This window comes from Marmota marmota, unplaced genomic scaffold (genome assembly GCF_001458135.2).
Source record: "Marmota marmota marmota unplaced genomic scaffold, marMar, whole genome shotgun sequence".
Taxonomy (NCBI): domain Eukaryota; kingdom Metazoa; phylum Chordata; class Mammalia; order Rodentia; family Sciuridae; genus Marmota; species Marmota marmota.
Genome location: NW_026000016.1, coordinates 9,630,082 through 9,656,789, shown reverse-complemented (window position 1 = coordinate 9,656,789; position 26,708 = coordinate 9,630,082). Strand labels below are relative to the sequence as shown.

At 33.8% G+C, this 26,708-nt stretch overlaps 1 protein-coding gene across 16 annotated transcripts in view; it reads right to left on the bottom strand.

Annotated features, from left to right (window-relative positions):
• Positions 1–26,708, bottom strand: part of Znf438 (zinc finger protein 438) — a 192,600-nt gene that overhangs the window by 135,429 nt on the left and 30,463 nt on the right. For 11 of the 16 annotated variants that reach the window (XM_048809102.1, XM_048809114.1, XM_048809116.1 and 8 more), the window contains one exon: positions 20,051–20,099. The exons of the other annotated variants lie outside the window; for them this stretch is intronic. The gene's annotated coding sequence lies outside the window, so the exon portion shown is untranslated. The remainder of the gene's footprint in view (positions 1–20,050; positions 20,100–26,708) is intronic. 16 annotated transcript variants of the gene reach the window in all.

Sequence of the window (26,708 nt, the reverse complement as noted above, 5' to 3'; positions counted from 1 at the left end):
GAGGATGTGGGGAAAAGGGTACACTTGTACGTTGCTGGTGGTACTGCAAATTGGTGCAGCCACTTTGGAAAGCAGTATGGAGATTTCTTAGAAAGCTGGGAATGGAACCACCATTTGACCCAGCTATTCCCCTTCTCGGTCTATTCCCTAAAGACCTAAAAAGAGCATGCTACAGGGACACTGCTACATCGATGTTCATAGCAGCACAATTCACAATAGCAAGACTGTGGAACCAACCTAGATGCCCTTCAATAGACGAATGGATAAAAAAAAATGTGGCATTTATACACAATGGAGTATTACTCTGCATTAAAAAATGACAAAATCATAGAATTTGCAGGGAAATGGATGGCATTAGAGCAGATTATGCTAAGTGAAGCTAGCCAATCCCTAAAAAACAAATGCCAAATGTCTTCTTTGATATAAGGAGAGTAACTAAGATCAGAGTAGGGACAAAGAGCATGAGAAGAAGATTAACATTAAACTGGGATGAGAGGTGGGAGGGAAAGGGAGAGAGAGAAGGGAAATTGCATGGAAATGGAAGGAGACCCTCAGGGTTATACAAAAGTACATACAAGAGGAAGTGAGGGGAAAGGGGAAAATAATACAAGGGGGAGAAATGAATGACAGTAGAGGGGGTAGAGAGAAAAGAGGGGAGGCGAGGGGGGATAGTAGAGGATAGGAAAGGCAGCAGAATACAACAGACACTAGTATGGCAATATGTAAATCAATGGATGTGTAACTGATGTGATTCTGCAATTTGTATACGGGGTAAAAATGGGAGTTCATAACCCACTTGAATTAAAAGTGTGAAATATGATATATCAAGAACTATGTAATGTTTTGAACAACCAACAATAAAAAAATTTTTAAAAAAAAGATTGGATGAAGATTGTGAAGTCATGAATGATAGCTCTTCAACATATTTTCTTATTTCTATTTTTCTACAGAAATTTTAATTAGGAGGAAAATTCAGGGGCATCTCATATGGAAGTGATCTTATGGTAGTTAAAAGAGATGTTATGGCTTCTCAGGGGAAGTTAAAATTCTACTTCAGGAGAATGTAAGTATATAGTCTCCAAACACATTTAGGTTTTGCTGTTGTTTCTATTGCTGCTGGGAATAAGAGGTGTGAGAACTGTCCCCCTTATTTAGAAATGTCACCCTCCTCACTCCTTATATCCAAACACGGACTATTTATTTAACATCCTATTCAAGTTTCCCCCACAAATTGTACTCCACTCTCTAACTCAATTCAAAATCATTCCTCCGTTCCCTAAACTATCTGCCTCTGGTTCGTGTCTCTCACTTAGCATGCAATCATATTTAGTGTACTTTAAGTTACTGTTTGACATGACTAGTATACATATCCTGATCACTGAGATGTCTGGGAAACTTTAGATGGCACGAATAAGATTATATACATTCCTGGAGAGCCCACAAATCCAGGAACGATGCTGCTTACATCAGCATTCTGTATTTGTTAACTGACTGATATTGCTTTTTAGTGCTCTACCTAGTAAAGTTAATCCTTGGAAGAATATAAGTATTTTTCTACTATGAAAACAATAAATTTGTTTATTAGTTTTAGGAAATGTTGATATATTATCTATGACTAAAGTAACGAATGACTACACATCACTTTTTTTCTATGAGAGAGCATGAAAACGAGGTATAGACCACCTTAGAACTTGGACACAGAAGATTATGAAGGAATTAACTGTTTAATGACAACGAGACTTGGAGCAGTACCTATCATTAGAGGCTAATAGAAAGGGTATAGGTAACATATTTAGACATGCATCACCCAATCATGCACATATGGAATAATAAAAAAGTCTACAAAACGAATTTGGCACTATCATTCATTCATTCAACAAACCTTTACTGAATGTCTACTATATCAACATGCTCTATGCTCTACTGGAAAACTAAACATGAATGAGAACTATCAACCAGTAATGTTGGCACTCTAAAGATTCAAAGCAGCAGAAATTTAGAAGTTCATCTATCTACCTCCACATTAAATTGTATTACATTTGGGTAAAGTACATTAAAATTTTTTTCTCTATTACTTAGAGCAATACAAATAGTTTATTTTTCCCAAGCACCAGCAAACTTAAATTAACCTAGAAACTCCTTCAAAGAGAGAGTTTCATTTCTGGCCCCACAACTCTAGGTTTCCAAGTTGCTAAGGACAAAGAAGTGTTATAAGCACAATGAGCCAATGTACATCTAGAGCTGTGTCTAAATACAAGCTCACTACCTGAGATCAGAATAGTGTTGGCATAGGTACTTCTTGTCCCTCTCAACTGATAAATAGCTGCTGACACATTCTTATGCTTCACAGCATAACATTTTCTTCTAAGACTTAAGTGGAAAAGGCAAAAATAGAAACTATTTGCCAACCACAAAAATGTATTTTAAATTGTGGAATCAAAATGAACTGTTATATACTTTCAAAACCAGAGAAGTCAGAAATAAGTATCTTCACTATGCTCAACTATAACCTTCTAAATTGACTACAAAAGAACAAGAAATGTTGCAGTTTCTACAACAGCTTGATATCTAAAGCAACTAAAAATAATATACTGATTAAGTAGGCTCAAAGTGAAATGGTAGTGTCAAAATTTACCCTTTTAGAATCAAAACCCATTTCTCAAGCATATTTTTAGAAGGAAGCATTCTTCCTGAAAATCCTGAAAAAATCAATAGTGTAAAATCAACCAGAAATGTACTAAACCAAGAATCAGTAGACCAAAAAAAATCTACTCAAATCAACAACAAACTTGATTGCTAAATATTAGTTTGAAAACCAATATGTTACTGCTCTGTTGTTATTTTAAATGAAAGGGAATTCTTTTCAGATTGCAAAGGAATTTAGCCTATCTCATGGAGAAGTTGCCATTTCTATTCTTAAAAAAACAAAGAGTTTTCACCTACATAATCACCTGGGACAAACTTGGCGGGTGCAAGCAGGCCAGAAGGTTAAAGGAGCCTGGGAATGCTTAACATCAAGAAAGGAATTATAGCTCAGTAAGATCAGAGGGAATTACACAGGAAATGTGAACAGTAACCCTTTCATATCTTTGTACTTCCTCCTACTGCCTCTGATAAATCGAGTCCTGCTGCCTTCTAGTTTCGTGAACATACAAGAGCAGAGAGGACTGGGCAAAAGGAAAAAAGACATTTCACATACATACATTCACACACACATACACACACCACAAAACAAAAATTCATAATAATGTGATAAAATCAGGCTGCTCTAGGAAACAGCCTATGGCTTTTTAAATCGCCACACATGCACTGTATCACTGCCTTATTCAACAGAGCCCTAAGTATACTCCCAAAGAAACTTGAAGAATCAGGCAGGGGTGGGTAGATGGAATATTTGGCAGATTCATAAGCTGGGAAGCATGGCTTCTATAAAGCTGACCAAACAAATGGGTCTCCACCCTGTCTTATATTTTTAAACATCTTGTTCCTAGTCTGTAGGGAAAGCATTCTTTCCACAGTAAATAATAGGCAACAGAATCAGAAAGTCTTATTATATCCATTATCTAGTCAATGAAAAAAGTTTTTTCAATATTCTAAGTCAGAAACTTAGACAATTCAAATGATTATTATAATTTTTTAAAAGTAGCTTAGCTATAGCCAAGGAAAGTTAATATATTTCTAGTTGCTAATTTGGAAAAGATGATGTAACAGTATAAATCTTCAGAGACCCCTGGTTGGGATTTTTTAAAAAGAGATTGACTCTTACCACATCTGTGTCTAGAAAAGAGGAGAAATGCTCAGTTTCCATAAACAGGTGCATTTAATATATATTAACAAAAATGCACATGTCCACGTGTGCACATGTGCATGCACGCACACCCACCCACACACACATACAGAGTCCTCATAGGTGGGGAAAACAGATACAATGGAAAAAAGCAGTGATGTTTCCAAATGGATTTTAAAATATGGAATGGACTTTCATAGATCTCTCTGAAACAAGATTTAATTTCTTCCATTGGTATAACTTTAGGATAGAGATGGTTTGCCACAAAGAGTAGTTTAAAAAAACAACAAAAAGAAAGTGAATGCAGAAATGGCAATGTAAATCACCAATAAATGTCAAAAGGGTTAGCATTTCAGAATTTTCCAGAAGAAGGAACAAAAAACCCAAAAGATTTTTTTTTTCCTCCAGAAATGTACTTCTTCTGAAGGATACAGTCTCCTTCAAGGAATAGCCTACATATAATAAATGGCACATTCCTAAAAACAGCAAATGAGATTTAATTTGTTGGCATGTTAGTTGCCTTAAACAACTGATGTTTAAGTCTCTATACTGACTCAGAGAATGTAGTCTCAGGACTATGACATGTTTTAAAGGTAGTCATTCTTTTCACAGATTCCGAATTACTGCAACACTTGTATTAGGAAAACATTAGCAGAATGAAAGTGAGGAAAACAATAACCAAACCTAAATATGCCAGACTTCTGATTGGGGCTTCAATTTCCCCATTAGAATGTGAACCACAAAGTACAGCAAATGCAAATGCCATGGAGCTCAGTCTTTTCATCTGGAAATGAGCGCATACTCTGGAAATGGAAGCTTAACTATTTTTAACTCATGTGCTGTTCTATTAAACATAAAAACCTCATGTCCTTCTTGAATGCTATTCAAGATTTCAAAATAAATTAAGAATTATGACCAAAAAGGAACCAAAGCCAGAAAATTAGCTTGGTTTTAAGAGTTCTACTTAACCAACAAAATCTATAGCAAAATTTACTGACAGATGTTTTAGTAAATGGATAGACATTAATATTTTTTAAAATATGGAAGACAAAAAAAGACCAAAAGTGCCTATAACACTAATGTAGTGCTGATAGTGAGATGTTATTTACTGGAATCTTCAGCATATACTTTTTTGGAGAGTGACTTTTAAGTGTCTTTTTTGGAGAGTTACTTTAAGTGATCTTTTCTAGTATTCTGCCAGAATAAATGCTGATTGATATATTCTGTTAATTAATATATTTGTATTAGGAAAACATTAGCAGTAATTAAATATATTAATTACTCAGCAACAGAGTCGCTCTATTCTGAAAATAACAGAACCCCAATATGGTTAATCTCTTTTAAGTAATACAAAGACAAAAATGAGCAGGTTAAGTCTTTACTAAAGAGACATTAGTAAAAGACGTCAATTGTAGTAGACCTTGACAACCCTTGACGATGAAAATAGTAAGAATACTAGCTAACATTGGTACATTTGTCCAGTGCTTAGCAATGTAGAAAATACTTTATGTAATTTAAATCCCAGCACTATATGAGTGGATATTATTATTATCATTTGATTAAAACAGTATAAAGAGGTTTTTTCAAGGTCTACTGCTACTTAGGCAGCCAAGCTGAGATTTAAACTTTTCTGACAGTTATTCCAATCACTAGAAATTTTTTAACTTCGTCATGCAATGTTGAAATTATCCTCATCCAAACTTCAAAACAGGGTATATATAATAAGCACGATTTTTTTCTCTCAACACACCCAACACGACTCCCTTTCACACCAATTCTCATAAAAATTCTGAGTACCCATTTCAGCAGCCTAAATTTCCTCCTACCAGTGACTAAGGCCACAGCAAAAGGCATCTTTTAAAGTCAAGCCTCCTTCAAACTAGGTCGTATATCCTATGACTGTCCTCAAAATAAGGACATTATCACAAGCATGGGCTTTTAAAACCATTAACAAGTGAGGAAATGTCTGGGCTTGTCAGTTCCTCATATAGAATGTGTCAAATATGACACATACTACCTCCTCATTCCTAAAAGGTGAGCAGGAGTCACCCTCATACTCGAGCCTTCTGGCCAACCAGGAAATACCTGCCTCCAGGGACTTGGTAATAGTTGGCTACACAGAATAACAAAATTAACAGAACTAAGAGTTTCCTTCTTACCAATTTAAAAAATCATTGAAGTGTTATCAAAGAATGCCAAACTACTGGTTATCAGTAATTTAATGTAAATGGAAAGTGCAAAGAAGATGGGGTTTTATTCATATAAAACCAATATTCTACTCACCTCTTAAGGTTATTATGAAGATTATGAGACTAAATTACATGAAAAATACCAAGTATCCTGCCTTGCACATGGGACCTACTCAAAAAACATGTCAGCTACTATTGGTAATACTTAAGAAGCAGTAAAAACAAAACACACAGTGGAAACCATATTTAAAATGAACCAACAATCAATATATTCTGTGGTGTTTTTAAGACATCTTTGCAAAACCTAAATTTGTTATATGAATGCGTGTGAGTTACCACATAAATATTTTAATGATTTGTAAGAATAAATGGCAAAATGATTATCCCTTGGAAGATGGGAGAGTGTGGTAGTCAAAGGAAACTTTAGTCTGATCTACAAGGCTTTCCTTTTCAAAAAAAGGAAAATATGCATGTATCCCTTTGTAAATAATTTTAAAAAAAGAAAACATATACATAAAGTATTATCTTAGAAAGTTTAAATTCTATTGTTAATTTGGTATTACACGAAGAGATCTACTTTTATTTGTAGTTAAAATTTCTAAAATTTCATTTTCTTTATTTAGTAATTCCACTCAAGCACATTGCTTTTAATAATCTTCCCAATGACATTCCTAATTGCTATATTAAAAATACCTGCTTGTGCCAAAAAGAACCCCTTCTTCATAATTCTATTAAGTTTTAAAACCACTGAATGTATTCAACCAAGGCACAAAGAGGCTTTCGAAGTCCAGGAAACCATAAATCAAAACATTTTTACATAAAAAGATTACCTTTTCCCTTTAAATCTTGTATGTATACATTTAGTAAACCACACACAAAAAGTTGAATCCCTGTTGGTTTTAAAAATCATCATAACTATTTCAAATGTCTTGAGGGTTGCTGTAATTAAAAACCTCTCCTCCTAGACTTTTCCTAACTTCTTGTTCCGGTCTGTACCATATGATGGTTTTTAAAATTCTAATGTTCCTTCAGTTCACAGCCATTGCTGACTACTTCTTTTTTTTTTTTTTTTTTTTTTTTTTTAAATCTCATTCCTTTTTTCCCTTCAGTTCATCTAGATTTTAGCCATACAGCATGGGCAAACCAGGTTACAAAAGCTCTTATTAACTCCCTAAGAGCAGCAAATAGTGGGCTTCTTATGGCTCAGGCATGGAGGTAAGCCATGTATGTGCTCTATGCATAGCCCAAATTCAGCTTACAAATTAAAGCCTTTTAGTGTTATAAAAAGACATCAATATTCCAATGGATAAGAACTAGAAAACACTGCCTCCTACTTCAACAATGGGACACTGAGTTGAATAGAAAACGCCCTGACTTAAACAGCTATGAAAAATTCAGTGGCTGTGGGAAGTAGTACAATCTCTTTTAGATATAATTAAAATTCAAGAAAAATCTTTCCTGTAAATTAATGAGAAATTGTAATTGATCAAATTATATCTTCCTATAACTTCAAGTAAAAGTTTCTAGGTATAATTTGTGGCTAGCACAGGACAATTCAATCCATCATCATCTTCTTCCTCTTCATCATTATCATCAGTTTTATTTTGAGAAAATGAAAAGCACATGTATCAACAAAAAAATTTTTTTTCCAGCTGCTACGTTCCAACAGACCCATTAATATTAAGCAGCTATATAGCTCAGTTGGTAAGAGTGCTTGCCTTGCATGAACAAAGCCCTGGGTTCAATCCCCAGCGTGCGCGCACGCGCGCGCACACACACACACACACACACAGACACACTCAAATATTAAGCAGATATACCTGCAAAAACATACAACAATGGTTCCTCTAGTTGTTGACTCCCATAGTTCTACAAAGTAGGCTTCAGGAATCTTAAGGATGCTGGAAGTCTGAAGGTATAGAAATCTCGAGGCTGCTGAGTTCTACAAAAACATTTAAAGTCACCTGCATCATTCTTTCCCATACATTCAATTTATTCTCTCCTGCATGCCTTCATGTACCTGGATATTCCAGTTACTTTTTTGTTTACTCACCTCCCTCTGGAGTATAAATGCCATGAAAATTCAAAAGATAGAGAAATCTTACCTTGCAGTTCCTTCATCTAGTACAGTGTCTTACATAAAGTAGATGCTCTATAAAAACTGAATGAAACAAAATAAATACTTGCTCTATATCTGTCTCCTTTACTCAAGTTAAGTTCCTAAAAAATGCTACTGACTGTTCATATCTACATTCCTAGCAGGTCCTCCCAAATGTATGCAGGCACTTATAAGCCTATTATATATGTTTTCATCCAAGTTTCTAATTTGTTTTGAATTTTATTTGCATTTATTTGTGACTTCTCTTTATGTACTAAAACAAAACACATTTCTGATTTTTTTTTACCCTCTCTTGATAGAGAAATAAAATTTTCCAACCACCTTTGAGTTCTCAATGTGATGACTAGAGAGAAGAGAAGCATTCAATGCCAACCGTGCAGGCTTTTCTGTGCTGCTCTTGACAGGCTTCTGTTGGTGGCTTTCCCTCCAGAATTTGGCTAGAACAAAGACTTTTTTTTTTTTTTAAGTCACCCTTGGACTGCTGTACAGATTTTTCTCAGTCAGCACTGTTTCTCAGCTCTTTCAAACTGTGACATGTTCATTATTTGAAAACTCTTTCTGCCTACCCTGCATGTGACCATGCTCAGTTCAACTTACCACAAGAAATAAGCTCAGGCAGCATCCCATTGCTCTTCTTGTGAAACACAACTTCAATGTGATAAGCCTTTTCACCACTCAGGAGCTTGTCAATGAAAAATGTTCAGTGTGACTACAGTCTGAGCCCACCTCTCAATATCCTCAATCTGGAGATATAAACCTATATCCCAGGGGAAAAGGTGACAACTTTCTGGTAGTCTAAAGAAATATCTTTCTCATGGAAAAAAATGGTGAGTTAACATTCCTCTGAGTCATTCTTAATAAAGTCATTAGACCAGGAGAAAGAAGTAGAAAAAGTCAGATTTTAAATTAAAAGTCAGATGACTTCCAGATATTACAATTGAGACTATCAACATGTGTCACTTACCTAATATTAGGTCAGAACATAAACATAGGAATCACACATGATATCCTTCTAATTCTCTTATTCAAAGTAGAGAGAGAGATGATTTATTCCTCTTGACTTTATAAGATGAAATTAAGCTGACTCCTTTGCTTAAGAAAATTTAAAATAAAAATGCTGTCAAGTGGACACCTCTTTGCTATCTCTATTGCCCTGGTCAGTCACTGAATTACTAAGTTAGAATCTTAGACAGTCAGATTTTTCATTTAATAGATCCAGCCTGAGATCCAGAAAAGTTGAATGGCTTGCCATGATCACAAAGAAAATCAGAACCAAAGTTAGAATAAAGGTCTTCCCACCACTGTAATCATGGCTTTTCAAAATATCACAACCAAAAGGAATCTGTTGCCAAAAACCTCACTCCAACCTGGCAAACCTGGAGAGGCTTGTTCTTTGCTTTGCCTCACTCCCTACATCTTGGTAGTTTAGCTACATAATTACTGTTAGAATTTTCTGAGAAAGAAAAGACTTCCATCTCTAAAAATAACTTAGCAACAGCATTGTTTTTTTTAAAGATATTACCCCTAGCAGTTGCTAGGGGTAATGTTTCCCATTCCTCAATGTTTCCCAAAAAAAGCCTGCATGGCCACTAAGACCCTGTTCTCCCAAATGTTCCTCAAATAAGTTCTGAAAAAACTGGAAAAGTCCAACTAGAGCACCTTTAATATAAAGAGAGAATGAAGCTGATACCCACTTGTAGAGGTCTATATCAGAGACTCAAAGCAGCAGGAAGATAACTTCTATCTTGAATAATATTAAGAATCTAAATGTCAGACCGTATAACCTGATAGAGCAATTGATAGGGATATCTTAGAAAACAAGCTTACAAATTGACTAAATTAAACCGGCAATGTTTCCCATAAAATCCACTACAATAAAATCCATTAACACAATAATCCCAAATGTATTCTAGGTCTTATACTTCGATATAGAAATTATCAAATGCAAAATTTGATATTTTAATTTTAAATCTGACTTTTTCTACTTCTTTCTCCTGGTCTAATGGGCAAAGAAATGGCCTGAAAGTAGGTAATAAGGAAAAGAAAATAGTTATCTTTTGAAGATAAATGGGAATAGATCAAGAAAATAATGAGGAATACTAAAAAGAGTACATTTTTAATGACTTTCTAAAGGCTCATTTTGATATATAACTGGAAAAAGTGGCAATTTATTTAAAGTTGTGACAATCTTAGGGTTTTCCTAATCTTTATGCCCATATAAAAGCTAATGAAAAATATTACAAATTATTTAAGTAGCAATTTAGTAATAATCTAAGATAAAGCCTCAGACAATATTAATGAAAACTGAGAAGCAGATAAGTAAAACTTAAATATGCCCATTAGACCAGGAACATCAAGATACTATCTGATTCTTGATCTAAAATGAATTTAAGTATTATACAGACTTTTAAAAAGTTTAAAGTTTAAAAAAAATTTAAATAATTCCTAGGAGATTTCAAAGCAGGTTACATTTCAAAACTCAAAACTAAATTAAACAAAGACAAAACTTTATATCAAACAGCAAAAAACTCAAAATACAACACAAACAAGGAAGGACTTAAAACAAGATCAATGAAATAAAACCAATGGAATCAATTTTGACAAAAAAACCCCCACACATTAAATAGCTGTTAAAAGACAAAGGTTCTCAGAAGGTTATAAAAATGAAATTCAACTATCCTACACTTTTAGGAAACACATGTAAAAGAAATGAAATCACAAATATAATCACAAGCACAAATAATTAATGGGAAATATAAACAAAGGTGGCAGTATCAATATCAACTTAAACAAAATCCAAAGCACAAGTTACAAATCAGGAAGAAAGTTATCTCATTCAGATAAAAGGTATGATTCTCAATTGAGATACTAGCAATAAATTACAGTAAAATACACATTAAACTAAAAGCTGACAAACATTAAAAAATTAATGAAAGAAATCACTGATAAATAATTTTAAACCCTTGCTCAGACAAAAAATAATAATAGAAAAGTTGAGCAACAGGGCTGGGGTTGTGGCTCAGTGGTAGAACACTCGCCTAGCATGTGCAAGGCCCTGGGTTCGATCCTCAGCACCACATAAAAATAAGTAAACAAAATTAAGGTATTGTGTACAACTAAAAAATAAATATTTTTTTTTAAAAAAGAAAAGTTGAGCAACATATTTAGCTTCTTGAAATACAACTTTAAAACAAAACAAATTTGCAGGTAAATGGATGGAGTTGGAGAATATAATGCTAAGTGAAGTTAGCCAATCTCAAAATACCAAATGCCGAATGTCTTCTCTGATATAAGGAGGCTGATTCATAGTGGGGATGGGAGGGGGGAGCATGGGAGGATTAGATGAACTCCAGATAGGCTAGAGGAGTGGGAGGGGAAGGGAAGGGGTATGAGGGTAGAAAAGATGGTGGGAATGAAATGAACATCATTACTCTAAGTACTTGTATGAAGACACGAATGGTGTGAATATACTTTGTATACAACCAGAGATATGAAACATTGTGCTCTATAAGTGTAATGTGAATTGTAATACATTCTGCTGTTATATAACAAATTAGAATAAAAAATAAAACAAGCAAAAAATCTGTATAACTTCACCAAAACTGATCATAAAATATCCCATAAAGATAACCATAAAATTATGAGAAAATTAATAAAATTTATTAATAACTAGTAACAAAAGTTTAATTGTAACTTCATAATCTGGGAAATAGCCTATGGCATCAAGAAGAAACTCTTGGTATACAATCACATTCTATTTTAAAAATTATTTTAACAACAATATATATTTTTTGTATATAGAGAAAGACTTTAAAAATTTAAATGCTTTCCATTTTTTTATTAATGTGGAAACTTTCTGCCACACAAGGAGAATAAAAAGAACAATAGCTCAAGTAAGACAGGTATTTTTCCTTTTTGTGTAACAACAAAGGGTGCCAGGGAAAGGTATGCATCACAAGATCACTTAAGAATCCACCGCTGGCTCTTCCATCCTCCATATGATTTCCAGCTCCATATCTAAGATGGCTGTTATAACTGGTATAACATCCCAGCCAGTAGGGAAAAAAAAAAAAAAAGAAGGCAGGTATGTGTTTAAGGAGGTGACCCTACTCACATTATCATTCACTTCTTATTTGTCACACATCCACCCCTGCTCCAAGAGAAGCTGAAAAGCATAGGATCTAGATGGGTAGCTACACAATATGCTAAATCTAGGGATTCTGTTTCTAAAAGAAAGAATAAATTCTAAGGAACACTGTTGCCCTTTCCACACATGCTTTCAAGCTAAAAATAAAAATAAAATTCAACTTATTAATCAGGAAAATTACAATAAAACCAAGAACAGATTATTTGCAATGTTAGCTAGATGTTTCTCAGTGCCAATGGTACTAAAATATATCAATCTAAGAAAATAGAAAAGAACACCAATACATTCTGAAGATGCCTGGGTCCTATTCCAATACACTGGCTAGAAGGTATGTGGAAATTTATCGACTTTCTCCATATTTAAGGATATTTAATTCAATGTATCGTTTATATTCACACTGATCCATCCAAATGATTTTTTCAGGTCAACTAAGTTTCAGTCCTTACAAAATGTCTTCTAACATTAGACAGAAGTTAATCTTTTGCTAGCAAAATAACTTTTGAAATTTGAGAACCAGGAATTTTTTTTAAACAATGTTACTAGGGCATAATTCACAAATAGTAATGCATAAGCGCACCCACACACACAAACGCTAAGTATACTTTTCAATGGCTTTAGACAAATTTATACACTCATATTATCACTGCCATAATAAAGATACAGAACTTACATATCATCCCAAACAGTTCCTTACACTGCATACAGGTTCATCACAACCCACCCTAAGCTGTAGGCAACCTGTCTATATTTGTCACCATAGATTAAATGTCTTTTCCAGAATTTCGGATGTACAAATCTGTGCAGTAAATGGAATCACAGAGTTTGTATTCTTTTGTGTCTGGTCTATTAGCATCATGTATCTGAATACATACATATTATTTGTGCATGTCAGTACTTTACCCCCTTTTCTATTGAATAGTATTCTACCACATGAACATACCACAATGTTTTTTCAGTTATTACTTGATGGATATGGGTTTCCAGTTTGAGGCTCTTAAATAAAGCTGCTACAGGCTGAGCATCCCTAAACCAAAATTCTAAAATGTGAAATGCTCCAAAATCCAAAATGTGTTGAATGCCAATATAATGTGCAAAAAGTCTTAGATTTTGGAGCACTTCAGATTCTGGATTTTTAGATTAGTGATGCTCAACTGGTAAAGACTATGAAAATATATCAACTTAAAAAATCTGAAATACTTCTGGTCCCAAGTATTTCTGATAAGCAATAATCTACTTATATAAGCATTCATGTACAAGTCTATATGTGAACATATCTTTTAATTTTTGTTAGGTAAATATTTAAGAGAATTGTTGGGTCTTATGGTAATATAAGAAACTACCGTTTTCCAAAAAGGTTTCAACATTTTACATTCCCATTGGCAATATGTGAAAGTTCTGATTGGACCACATCTCAGCCACTGGTACTGCTTGTTTTAAATTTTTAATTTTAGCTATTCTAGCGAGTATATAACATTATCTTATTATTTTACTGATTTGTATTTTGCTGAAAATCAAATGATGTTAAACACCTTTTCCGGTACTATACTAGCTATTTATAATCCTTTTCTGCCTATTCTTTAAATAAGATTGCCTCATTAATGAGCTATAAGAGTTCTTTATGTGTTCTGGTCACAGAGCATTTGTCAAGTACATGTATTGTGAAATGCAAAGAATTGCCTTTATAATGTATTTTTATATCTTTATTTTTATTTATTTATTTTTATGTAGTACTGAGGATCAAACCCAGTGCTTCACACATGTGACACAAGTGCTCTACCACTGAACTACAACCCCAGTCTGACTTTACATTTTTTTTTAAATCCATTGAAGAATATGTTTTGAATTTTGATGGAGTCACATCTATCAACTTTTAATCTTTTATGGCTCATGCATTTTTATCTTTAGAAATCTTTACCTACTCCAAGTTTTTGAATATTTTCTTCTGTGATTTCTTCTTCAAGTTTTACAGTTTTAATCTTTTCTATTTAGGTCCATGATTTCTTTCAAGTTATTTCTGTGTACAGAAGTAAGGACTATGTTAACCTTTCCACATGGCTATCCAGGCATTCCAGTACCATTTACTGAAAAGACTACCTTTTCCTCATTGAATTTCCTTGGCATGACTTTTGAAAATCAATGGACTATAGATGCCTGGATTTGTTTCTAGAATCTCTATTCCATTGGTCTATGTCTATCCTTAGGCCAATACTGCCTTGATCACTATAGTTTCAAAGAAAATCTTCAAATTAGGTAGTGAATGTTCTGTAATACTATAATTTTTATTTTTGCTTACTCCTCTAGAGTCTTTTTATGTCCATATAAATTATAATTCAATTTCCAATTGTTCATTGGTAGGGAGTACATGTACACCTAATTTTGTAAATATACTTTGTGTCCTGCAATCTTTGTTAAATTCTAATATAAATTCTAGTTTGCTTCTGGAGATTTCTTAGCATTTTCTTTGTACAAGAAATGTCATTTGCAAATAAAGAACATTTTACTTACTCCTTATCAATATATATGGCCACCTGCTTCTAACCCTAACCCTAACCCTAACCTAATGCCTCACTAAACTAGTCTGGGCCTCCATTTCAAAAATAGAAGAATGCAGGTAGAGTGGGCCTACTTGGATTTTTCCTCACCTTAAGGAATTGAATTAAATGGCCATTAAATGAAATTTTGACTAGAAATTTGGTGTATATCTCTTTCTTGAGAAAGTTCCACTCTATGTCTAGTCTCCTGATAGTTTTTATCATAAGTGACCAAAGAATTTAATGATTTTTCTATAACTATTGACAGGATCATATATTTTTTTTTCCTTTTTTCTGTTAAAATAATAAATTATGTTGGTGATTTTCAATGTTAAAACAACCCTGCATTCCTGTAATAAACCCACTTTCTATATATTAATGGATTTGACTTCCTACCAGTTTATTCCTACCATTTCAGTGGATCGGGAGGCTGAGGCAGGAGGATCATGAGTTCAAAGCCAGCTTCAGTAAAAGCGAGGTGCTAAGCAACTCAGTGAAACCCTGTCTCTAATAAAATACAAAACAGGGCTGGTCAAGTGCCCCTGAGTTTAACCCCTGGTACAAAAAAAAAATCTGAACTTATGAACATAATTGTATGTAGGTTAAAACCTCTTTCATTTCATCCCTGCTTATATATGTACCAAGTACCTGAATGACAGAGAGATTTTTAAGACATTAAAACATTTCAAGAATGTCTTCTTGTTCTTCATTTATTGCTTCATTACTGGTTTTAAGAGATGGGTGCATATTTTAGCCTTTTGCTATGGTCAAGTGAAAAAATTAAACTCAATTTGCATTGGGGCAAGAGATCAAGAACCATGAAAGTGCAATGCTCATACTATCTTTATAATCTCTCTCTCCTCCTAGTAGGATCCTGGCTCAAGTCAAGACAAGAATATCAATAGAGGAGATAATCCAAATTACATGTGTTGAGTCAGAATAACAATTCTGTTTGGGTGAAGTCAAGATAATTATTAGGAAAAAAGCAGAGTTGAATCTAAAGGACAGAGAGAGAGCGCTATAATGGAAAAGGGGCAGGAAACCCAGAGAAGATATAGAATCCGGAAGAGATTCAAATAAATTAAGGAATTCAGGCCTTTCTTGGAGAGTCAGAAACAGTATATTCATCAGAACTCTATTTTCATTCATCAGAACTCTATTGGTATGCCAAAACACACCTTGGGGCCAGGTGTGGAGAGGCCCAGATGCTAAAGGAAGTTGTGCCAGGCCAGAGATAGTTTTTAAACATTATTCTATCACCAAGGTGCTAGCTTCCAGAATTGATCAAATATTAAATACTTTAAGGCCCTGAAAATCATTCTTTCCTGTATTATTAATTCCAAGTACTTCAATTCAGCAGTTATAAGAAATCTGAATTTGCATTATCAGGCCATTACCTTACTCAGGTCTAACTAAAAATGCTTGCAACTTAATGTTCTCCATTACTTAAGTCATATTTTTCCCTCTTTGAAGAAAAGGGAAGAGACTGCCTAACCCTCAAATAAAATCCTCAAAACACAGTCGCTACTTCTCAAGGAGTTTCTAGAATAAGGGTAGAGATGAGGTGCATTTTCCACTTTTAGCAAACTATAACCAAACGCTATTTCCAAATAGCATGTTCTTTTATTCTTAGACTTGGCAAATTTTGTTTAGCAACTAAAATCTAATAAGAATTTGTGTATGCTTATTTACTTAGACAAAAGGTCAATCAAAATAGTGAAAAAGTCTCAAAGAAAAATTTTTGGAAGAGCATTTGGCCAATCAGACCAGAAATCAACATTGAAAGCAACTATTCTTCCTTTCAACTACTGACAACTATAACCTAAAAGCGATGTTTACTTGTGTGGAGAAAGTTTCCCAATACAAATATGAGAGAAAGAATCTGAGGACTGTGAGAAGAACTGCTTCTGGGAAAAAAAGAGGATTCTAAAAATTAATATAATCTCTGACTTGGGAAAATCTTAGAAATGAACTCTCCCCACTCTACTCAACACATATTTCCTCAACAAAATCTCTGCAAGAGGGAGATCAGCCTCCATTATATGCTGTAAGTGATGGAGAATTCACCTTTTGATAAAGTAGCTCAAGCTGTTTTCATGCAGATGTAACTGTTGCCAAGTTACTCATTATAGTGCTACTTATACTGAGTCTAAATCCCTGTAACTCTTTCCCTTTGTTTCCAGCTATGTCTTTCTATAACCTTAATTTTTTAAAATTTTTGTTTAGCTGTTGATGAACCTTTATTTAATTAACTTATTTATATGCGATGTTGAGCACCAAACCAAGTGCCTAACACATGTTAGGCAAGTGCTCTACCACTGAGCCACAACTCCAGCCCCTCTTTCTATAACTTTAAAACTCTACTCCCTGTTATACTTGAAAGCAATTCAAATGACAGAAACTATAAAATTTCTAGTGAGACGTCTACTACTACATTGCTAGACAATTCTAAATGTGAGCTCTTCTCTCTTATCTCCACTAGCCAGGCGTAGTGGCACATGCCTATAATCCCAGCAGCTCGGGAGGCTGAGGCAGGAGGATTGTGAGTTCAAAGCCAGCCTCAACAACTTAGCAAGGCCCTAAGCACTAAGTAAAAACCCTATTTCTAAAGAAAATATGTAAAAGGGATGGGGATGTGGCTCAGTGGTTAAGGGCCCTGGGTTCAATCCCCAGTATCCAAAAAAAAAAAAGTTTATCACCATTGGTACCAAGTTACAGGCTAAGCTAACTAGAGAGAGGGTTTAGCATAGAGAAGGAGGTGAAATGAGTCGATTATAAATAGATTTGGAGTATCGAAGGAGTTGCAAGGAGGCAAGTATGGGTAAAGCAGAGTAAGCGAAACAGAATTTGGAGAAACATTAGACTTGGGGTTTTATCTTGAGTCTGGTGAGTAGCCACTGAGGTGATCTGAAAAGGGGACTGACAAAACTGTTTAACAAACCAACTCAATTTCTAACTCCTGACCAACTGACTGAGTCTGAAAAGCTGAATTTCACCTGTCATATGCACAAGGACTCCATCTCTGGCAACTGTCCTAGTTTCTGAATCCAAGTTCCCATGCCAACTAAGAACTTCATTACCTAACTGACCAAATGCATGTTGTAAGCATGTTCCCCAGAGCTGCCAAAAATTCCTGGCATATGATCAAAGAAGCCCACAATAAGTGAGTGTTCTGTAATTTATCAGGTTAACAGGTTAATTAGGTAATAGAAAACAGCTGGCATGTTAGGGTTCTGCCATATCAAGGGTAGAACAAGAAACAGGAGAACTTATTATGCAGGCTGGTCTCTCCAGAGAATCTGTTCTAGGTCACCCAGTGTTATCTAGTACTCTTTCCCAGAAAAAGTAGAAGTAATCTGAAGTTTACTATATGTTCATGAAAATGTGTCAGCATTTCCTGGAAGCTGCTAAAAACGTGAACCAAGTTGCGGGTACTACAAACAAAGGGATCTTGTTCTTTTTGCCCCATAGTCTCAGGGATAGCATACAGATACCTGTTACTCTCCCAGCCTCATTTATAAAGGGAATTCCAATCTACCTCTCAGGTTTAGTGAAGATTAAATAAAAGTAAAAAGCCTTGTTTGTAACTGCACAATATATAATAGCTATTCTCTTTTATTCTCACTTTTATGACCACAAAATAACAACCAGCTAAATGTTAAGCATGTCCTTAAAAACAGCACTTTTAATGCTCTTATAGTACAGAATAATAAAAGTTTCATTTGATTTCATTTTGTTTTGAGTGACATATTATATGATCAACAGATTTCAAACTTGGTCTGAAAAAAAATTATCCTTTTTTCCTTCCCATGAAAGTTGGAACAATAATGCTATACAACAAAAAAGTAGAGTTGTAAATTCTATTAACATAAGATTAATAATACCAATTCTGAATAAAGATTATTAAACAAAACAGAAATCTCCAAGCCTGTAAGAATCATTCAGGCCTGGGTCTATTGTTTTAAATGTCTATATCCTTAATTGTAATATATTTCTATTTCCCTTTATGAATTTTAACTAAAATTACTGAAGTTGGCAACAGAAGCAGGAAACCATTCATAAGACTAGCATGGTTATTTTATTAATGAGAAGTTACATAACAGTTTCAGTGAACTACAGAGTTTCATTCTATGATCTTTTAATATTTATAGAAATTTAAGAGTTTTCATGATAAAGTCCATTTTGGAAACAGAATTTCTATTATCTGGCAGCAATCGACTCTAAATTATTTTAGCTCAATTACAGAAAGGCTATTTAAGTTATTCTCATCTTTATTCATACTCATTAACAATAGGTCAACTATGTCTAGAACTTGACCTAGAAGCTCAAGTAGGTACAACTGAACAAAACTATACTTAACAAGGTCTTAATTCCAAACCACTGAGTCACATCATTGACATTTTGTCTCTAGTACACTAACAAAGAGAGGGGTGGGCAGCATACTGAGAACCATTTAAAGGGCCTGCTTGTATTAAAAGAAAATGCTACAGAAAATGATCAAAGAATACACAAATGTCTTAAAGGAATCAAAGACAATGCCTATAACTAAGTACTAGGACAAGTTCATGAACAGCATGCCAATGTTCAAAAAATGAAATTCCACAATTCCTATGATTACATTTTCCCCCCATCTGTATTTCACCGAGTCTGTATTTTTAAAGGTAATGAATAATTTTGATTTTTTTTCAAACCATTACACAGAAAATCTATTTCCAAATTATAATTCTCAAATCAACAAACTTTGGCTTTTTTGCCTTAAGCTTATTTTGGAATAAGTTTAGACTTACAAAATATATTCACAAACACACTACAGAGTTTCTGTACACCCTTCACCCACTTTCCCCTAAAGTTAACAACTTGGCAACATTTGTTAAAACTAAGAAATTAAAACTGATTTGTTATTTTGAACTAAACTAGATTTTATCTATTTTCCCATTAACACTTTTTTTCAGTTTCTAGATGCATCTCAAGGTACTTTGCACTTAATGATTTTTTTTTTTACTGCAGTAACTTTTGGTACACTTCAATGTCTTATTAATGCTATTCTTATTATGGTTATTATAAAAAATAAACGAAATTCCCTGGAAAATATGATTGATCATTAGGTATTAGAGAAAATTTACATGAAGAATCATGTAAACATGATACTTCTACTAATGTATTAAGAGAAAAAGAAGTAAATCACTTAGAGATGGCCCATCTCCTTTGCCACGAACCTATAAGATCAAATGACTTAATGTTTCAGAAATAGCTCTTCAAAAGAGCCTTGTCACTTACCTATCTCCCAAGGCTCTTATAGTCATAGAGTAAATCTTTTCAATTAATTCTGTAATAGAATATAAAGTAGTATTATAATCATATATTCAGATAATCCAGTTTTATCAAATATATATAAAAATTACTTTCTTTTAATTTTCAACTTTCATTTTTAATTACTGTGTATTTGTATTAAGATAACAAAAAACTAATTTCAAGGAAAATAAGTGCATGTTTTATTATTATTATTATCTTTACTTTAAAAGTGAAAGCACATAAAATTTAATAAAAGTTTTAAGATGATTAGAAAATGTTCCAGAAATAAAAGAAATGACACAATGAATAAAACTGACTAAGAGTGCTTCACATTCTTTTCTAAGTGCATAATGCTGTGGAAATTACTAAACAGACATAAACAAGTGAATCATATTGAGGGCATATCCTTTTTGATGGGAAAACAGTAATCAAGAATTTGGTGTTAGGAGATTTTTGAAAGGTAAAGTGTCCATGTGTGTCAGTTTCACCGAGACAATCCTAATTTATGCCACCATCTCAGCGCCCCAACCAAATTATCATATGTCCTAGATTTTTCATTTTCCAACAAATTTTTTCATGATACCACTGAAATAAATTGGGACACATTTGTAATTTTCACTTAGGCTCTGGCATGAGCTCAGACTCATGTATGAGATGCATAGGCAGTGAAGCCATTTATCAATTTAACATGTAGCTAAATCTGAAAGACACTTAGCAGTAACTTACCTCTTATAAGTATCATAACTGACACCTGACTCTCAAAGAGAGTACCCAAAATACCCAATGGTGCTGCCTCAGCTTATGACTTGCCCAAACACAATGAAATAAAAGCAGGCAGAGAAAGTGTTTTACATTTTACTCTATAAAGCATGACTTTTCATCTAGATCAAATGACTTTTTAAGAAATCTCAGTTCTAATTCAAAATTGTTTTACGCAGTCAAGGTAAAGTGATACATGTTAACTTTCTTGGCTTCATTAATAGAAGAAGTTCAATTTAATGATTTCAGGTTTCAATCAATGTCAAATGAAAAATCAATTAATTCCAATAATGGCTTGATTGCCCCATGTAATTTGTGAAATCAAAGTAAAGCTTTTGGATGTTCATCCTGTAGAACATGAAACACCTGATATTGCTGTAATTGCTATTTCAATTCAGTTTAAAAGTTCAACAATAAAGACAAAATTACAGTTGGTTCTCATTATTCAGAATAGTTAAGTTTTATAATGTTACCATGAACACTTAATTAGTGAATACCAAACTACTGTTCCTAAGAGATACAAAGTTAGGCTGATCCACTTGGCAAAATCAATAGTACTGATGATTTTCAATCACTTTCTAAATCTGGTTTCATTTTGTTCAAACTCAGTTGGAAATAGCTATGGATTAAAAATATGTGTCCCTGCTGCAAAACACTTACGTTTAAGTCCTAATACCTAATGTGATAGTATTTCCAGGTATGGCATCTGAGAGGTGATTAAAGTTAGATTAGGTTATGTAATTGGGACCCTCATGATAATATTAAGGCCTTTATAAAATAATGAGACAAGATCTTTCTCTGTCTCTCCCTTCCTCCCTCTTGCTCAGTGCACACACAAAGGAAGGGTCATATAAGGATGTAAGATCAAACCAGTTCTGCAACCAGAAAGCAGGCCCTTGTCAAACAATGAATCTGCCAGCACCTTGGTCTTAGACTTCGCAGCCTCAAGAACTATGAGAAATAAATGCTTGTTATTTAAGTCACTCAATTTATGGTATTTTATAACAGCAGCCAAAATAAGAAAAAAATCTTTTAATTCAATATGTAATATTTAAAGAGAACTTATTTATAATGCATGGCAAAATGAAATAAACCTAAGAATGAATCCCTAAAAATTAACAGCATGTAAATTTGATAAATTTTTTCAAGACCTATAAAATAGATACAATTTATGTAACAAGCTTTGTCTTCTAAAAATTTTGTCTTCTAAATAGAGCAATATCTGTTAAATAATATGGGCTGGAATATTTACATGTTAAACTATTTCAAAACTTCAAAATTTTAGAATAATCTCAATTTAGTAGAATTTGCTTTGAAATTGACAGGTACCTTAGTATTTATAATTTGAGATCCTATTCTAAAATTTTTAAATCATAATTCACAGAGAATAGCGGCGGTTTAAAAGAAATCAACAGAATTTTTCATATTTTTCATTGTTTTTAAATTTAGTAATTTGCCAAGTACAGTAGCACACACCTATAACCCCAGCAGCTCGGGAGGCTGAGATAGGAGGATCATGAGTTCAAAGCCAGCCTCTGCAAAAGTGAGGCACCAAGCAACTCACTGAGACCCCCATCTCTAAATCAAATACAAAATCGGGCTGAGAATGTAGCTCAGTGGTCAAGTGCCCCTAAGTTCAATACTGGGTATCCCCCTCCTCCCCCCAAAAAAACTAGCAACCATAAAATGCAACTTTGATAAAAACCACAATTTTCTGAGGCAATTAAAAATAATACAGCTAATTTTTAAAATTCATTTTTCAGAAATATGTAAATACCCAATTTATGACTAAGATACAAAATAATATATATTACATTTACTGTTCTTTTTAATGTTGAGAAACTCAAAAGAACAGTTTTTGTTGTGCTTTAATGAACACAGATAAATGTTAATATTTTTAGAACAATTTTCCTAATAGGACTATTTTATAGGTTCACCAATGGAAAAAAAAAACAATGTCAATGAATAAAATCACGTAACTATAAAATATTCTATGTACATAATTATATAGATTTATTTATAACTCCCTATCCTCAAAAAACAAATCTCAATTTGGACAACAAATTTACTGTTCAACCCAGGTGTGATGGTTAATTTTATGTGTCAACTTGGCTAACGTTATGGTGTCCAGCTGTGTAGTCTAACACTAATTTAGGCGTTGCATGAGAAGTCTGTGGATGTGATTAACATTTATACTCAACTGATTTTAAATAAAGCAGATTGCCCTCTATAAATGGTGGGTCTTATTAAATCAAAAGGAGGACTTATCAGAAAAGACTGATGTTTCCTAAGGAAACTTGGCCTCAAGACTATTAACATGCGAATCTTGCCTGAGTTTCTAGTCTGCTGGCCTGTCCTACAAATTTCAGACTTGTCAGCTCCCATAATCATGTGAACCAGTTCCTTAAAATACGTACACTCTCCCTCTCTCCCCCCTTGCTCTCACATCCATCCATCCATCCATCATTCCATCCATCTACCTTACTAGTTCAGGTTCTTTGAAGAACCCTGCTTGACTAATATAGTATAAAGGGAGACTACACATATGGAAGATCTCTACCAAAAGGAAGCTATTCCTGATAGGAGTAGACCGTGAGAGAAAGGGTTTCACTTTAGGAAGCATGCAATCAAATCATTAACATTACTTTAAAGCAAAAAAGAATCCCAGATTCTATGGCCACACCTTTCTATACCAGAATGATACCACACAAACCAACAACGCTGACCCGTACTTAGCTTCTGGAGAACAGGGATGTGTTTTACTCCTCTTTGTACCCTCCTTCCAGCAGGGAGTCAGTGAAGGTCCTCTAGAATATTGCTAAATAAAGGGTCAGAAAATATCTAGAGCCCCAAATACTAGTAAGATGGTTAGAGTATATACAAAAATATGTATTTTAATATTCTCAATAGTGTTAGTGTTGTCACTCAATATTATTACTATCCTATATTATGTCACCTGTATAATATGGAATAAAAATGGATGAATAATAATTGGATTTTCTAATTCTATAATCACTTATGTCCTTGAAAGCCTTTTAGTGCAGAGGAAAAGAGATACAAATGGAAGATCTGAGCACAGTATAGTCTCAACTCAAAATTGCAGTATCAATAAGAACCTGTGAAGTATTTTTACCTTATCTTAAATATATGTACTGTTATGGTTAGATGTCCCCAAAAGCTCATGTGTGAGACAATGTAAGAAAGTTTAGAGGTAAAATGATTGTGTTATGATAGGTTTAACCTAATTAGTGTATTAATCCCCTGCTAGGGATTAACTTGGTGGTAATTGTAAGCAGATAGGGTGTGGCTGGAGGAGGTGGGTCACTAGAGGCATGCCTTTGGAGTGTATATTTTGTCCTTTCTAAGCAGAGCTCTCTCTCTCTGCCTCTCAGTGCAATTTTCTGAGTCACTTTCCTCCAACACACTTTTCCACCATGATGTCCTGCCTTGCCTCAGGCCCTGAGGAATGGAATTGGCAATCTATAGACTGAGACTTCTAGAATATACACACTCCTAAATAACCAATTTTTTAAATAAGAAATTTATAAAGGAAGTGGGAAAAATGTTGCAAAAAAAATGAAAACCAAAACAACATACCAAAATTTATAGGATATAGCTAAATAAAACAGTGCATAGAGGGTAACTAACAGCTATTAAAAAAAAGAATGGTTTAAATTAATAACCTAATCTTCTATCTAAAGAAGAGGAAAACGTAGCAAAAAAACAAATTCACCCTAAGCAATCAGAAGGAAGAAAATGATAGAGTACAGTACAAACAAGTGAAATACAGAACAAAAAGACAAAAGTGAAAGAAAATGAATGAAAAAGTAAAGAAAATGAAAAAGGATTAGGCAATCAGATAGTCACTGAAAATGACAAAAAAAGGAGGCTTTTTATTGGGAAGAGCAGAATCCAAATTGCAGGGAATTTAAGGGAAAAAACAGGAGGGGAAAAATGGAGATGGTATCTGTAGATTCTTCTTCCAATAAATTTGAATTAAGAAAGAGTGAGAAGAGAGAAACTGAAAATACAGGCAAGAAGAATGATTAACAGAGTAGGATCCTCCAAGAGATTGAAAGGGATTAAGAGCCCAGGCAAAAATAAATTGGCCTTGGGAGGAATTAAAGAGTAACAGAATCCTGATTGTGTTCCCTCTGGCAGGGGCCATGAATTTTGACTTGTCTTAACTAACCAGGACCTGTAGTCCCCTGAGATGCAATTGAGGCATATGAGATACAATTTTGGCTAGGGAAATCAAGTCTTCTAGAAGGCTTCTGAGAAAATCTACTTTACTCTTAAAAAAACAAAAAAGAGATACCCTCTTTTCTTACAACTTTGATTATTTTGTTATGTAGGTAAAATTCTTAGAGCTCAAGCTGCCATCTGTAGACCAGGAAGGGAGAAGTCTGAGGACAAAAGGCAACTCATCCAGGATTGCTGTTGCATGAAACAACTATAAAACCAGATCTTCTAGATATATAAGATAATAAAATGTACTTATTACTTGGAAGTCATTTTCAGTTGAGTCTTTTGTTACTTGCAAGCTGAAAGCATTTTGATACAGAAAGATGCTTTTTCTGAGATGGATATGGATAAAATTAACTTTGCCAGTTGCAGACATGGAAAAGTAAGAGTTTCAGTTTCAGCTTACAGTTTCATTAAACAAAATAAAGATCAAATAGACTTAATTAATAAAGGGCTTGCCTTACTGGCTTTTTCCTGCTTTAAAAATTCAAGTATTTCTAGTGCTAACAATAGCTGGCGATGATGATGACAATGATGAGCCTATGGATAAGTATTTTTTAAAAGCTAGGCATTTTATACTTTGGTTACTTTTTGCATTCCAATTGACTTTAGTGACACTGCTTGCATGTCCATCTTTTGGTAGTACTAATTTTTTACTTTCTATTAATTACAATTATCATGTCAGTTTCATTTTTTTTATACTTTCTTAGTATATAACACATACCATAATATGGATTACAGAGGGAATCCTTAACTTTTAAGAATCCTTTGAAAACCATTAGGGTACTACCTCCCTCTGCTGATTTTCTTTTTTTTTTTTTTAATTTTTTTAAAGGTATGCAAATTTAATAAATACTGGGAAATGTCTCTGGAGAGGACAATACCCAAGAAGAATTTCAATATAGTTTGGAGTTACACCAGGAGTCATGGGTCTAATAATGACATCTTCCCTTAAAGTTTTCTGTTTGCTTTTGCTTTTTTATAAAAATAAAAGACATTTCAATATGATTAGTACAGTCCTTGAGAGTCATAGGCGCACTCATTCAATCATCCCAGGACCTTAACAAGTGGTCAAAACATTTTGTTTCTATCTCGTGTTGCTTAAACTGTAAATGGCAGCAAAGAAATATCCTTCTACTTATCTAAAAATGAATTTGAAACTGCAGAGACTGGAAGAAGCCAAAAGTAAAATGCAAATCCAATTCAGATGACCAAGAAAATATAACTTACAGGAACAGGTATTTGTTACAGACTGCATATTTGTATCCTCCCAAATTCATACATTGAAACCCTAACCCCCCAATGGGTTGATATTAGGAGAGAGTACATTTGGGATATAATTAGATTTAGATGATCCCATGAGGGTAGAGCCACCATAATATTAGTGATTCTTTTTTTTTATCTTTTTTTTTAATTTTTTATTGTTGGTTGTTCAAAATATTACATAGTACTTGATATATCATATTTCACACTTTGATTCAAGTGGTTATGAACTCCCATTTTTACCCCATATACACATTGCAGAATCACATCAGTTACACATCCATTGATTTACATATTGCCATACTAGTGTCTGCTGTATTCTGCTACCTTTCCTATCCTCTACTAACCTCCCTCCCCTCCCCTCCCCTCCCCCCTC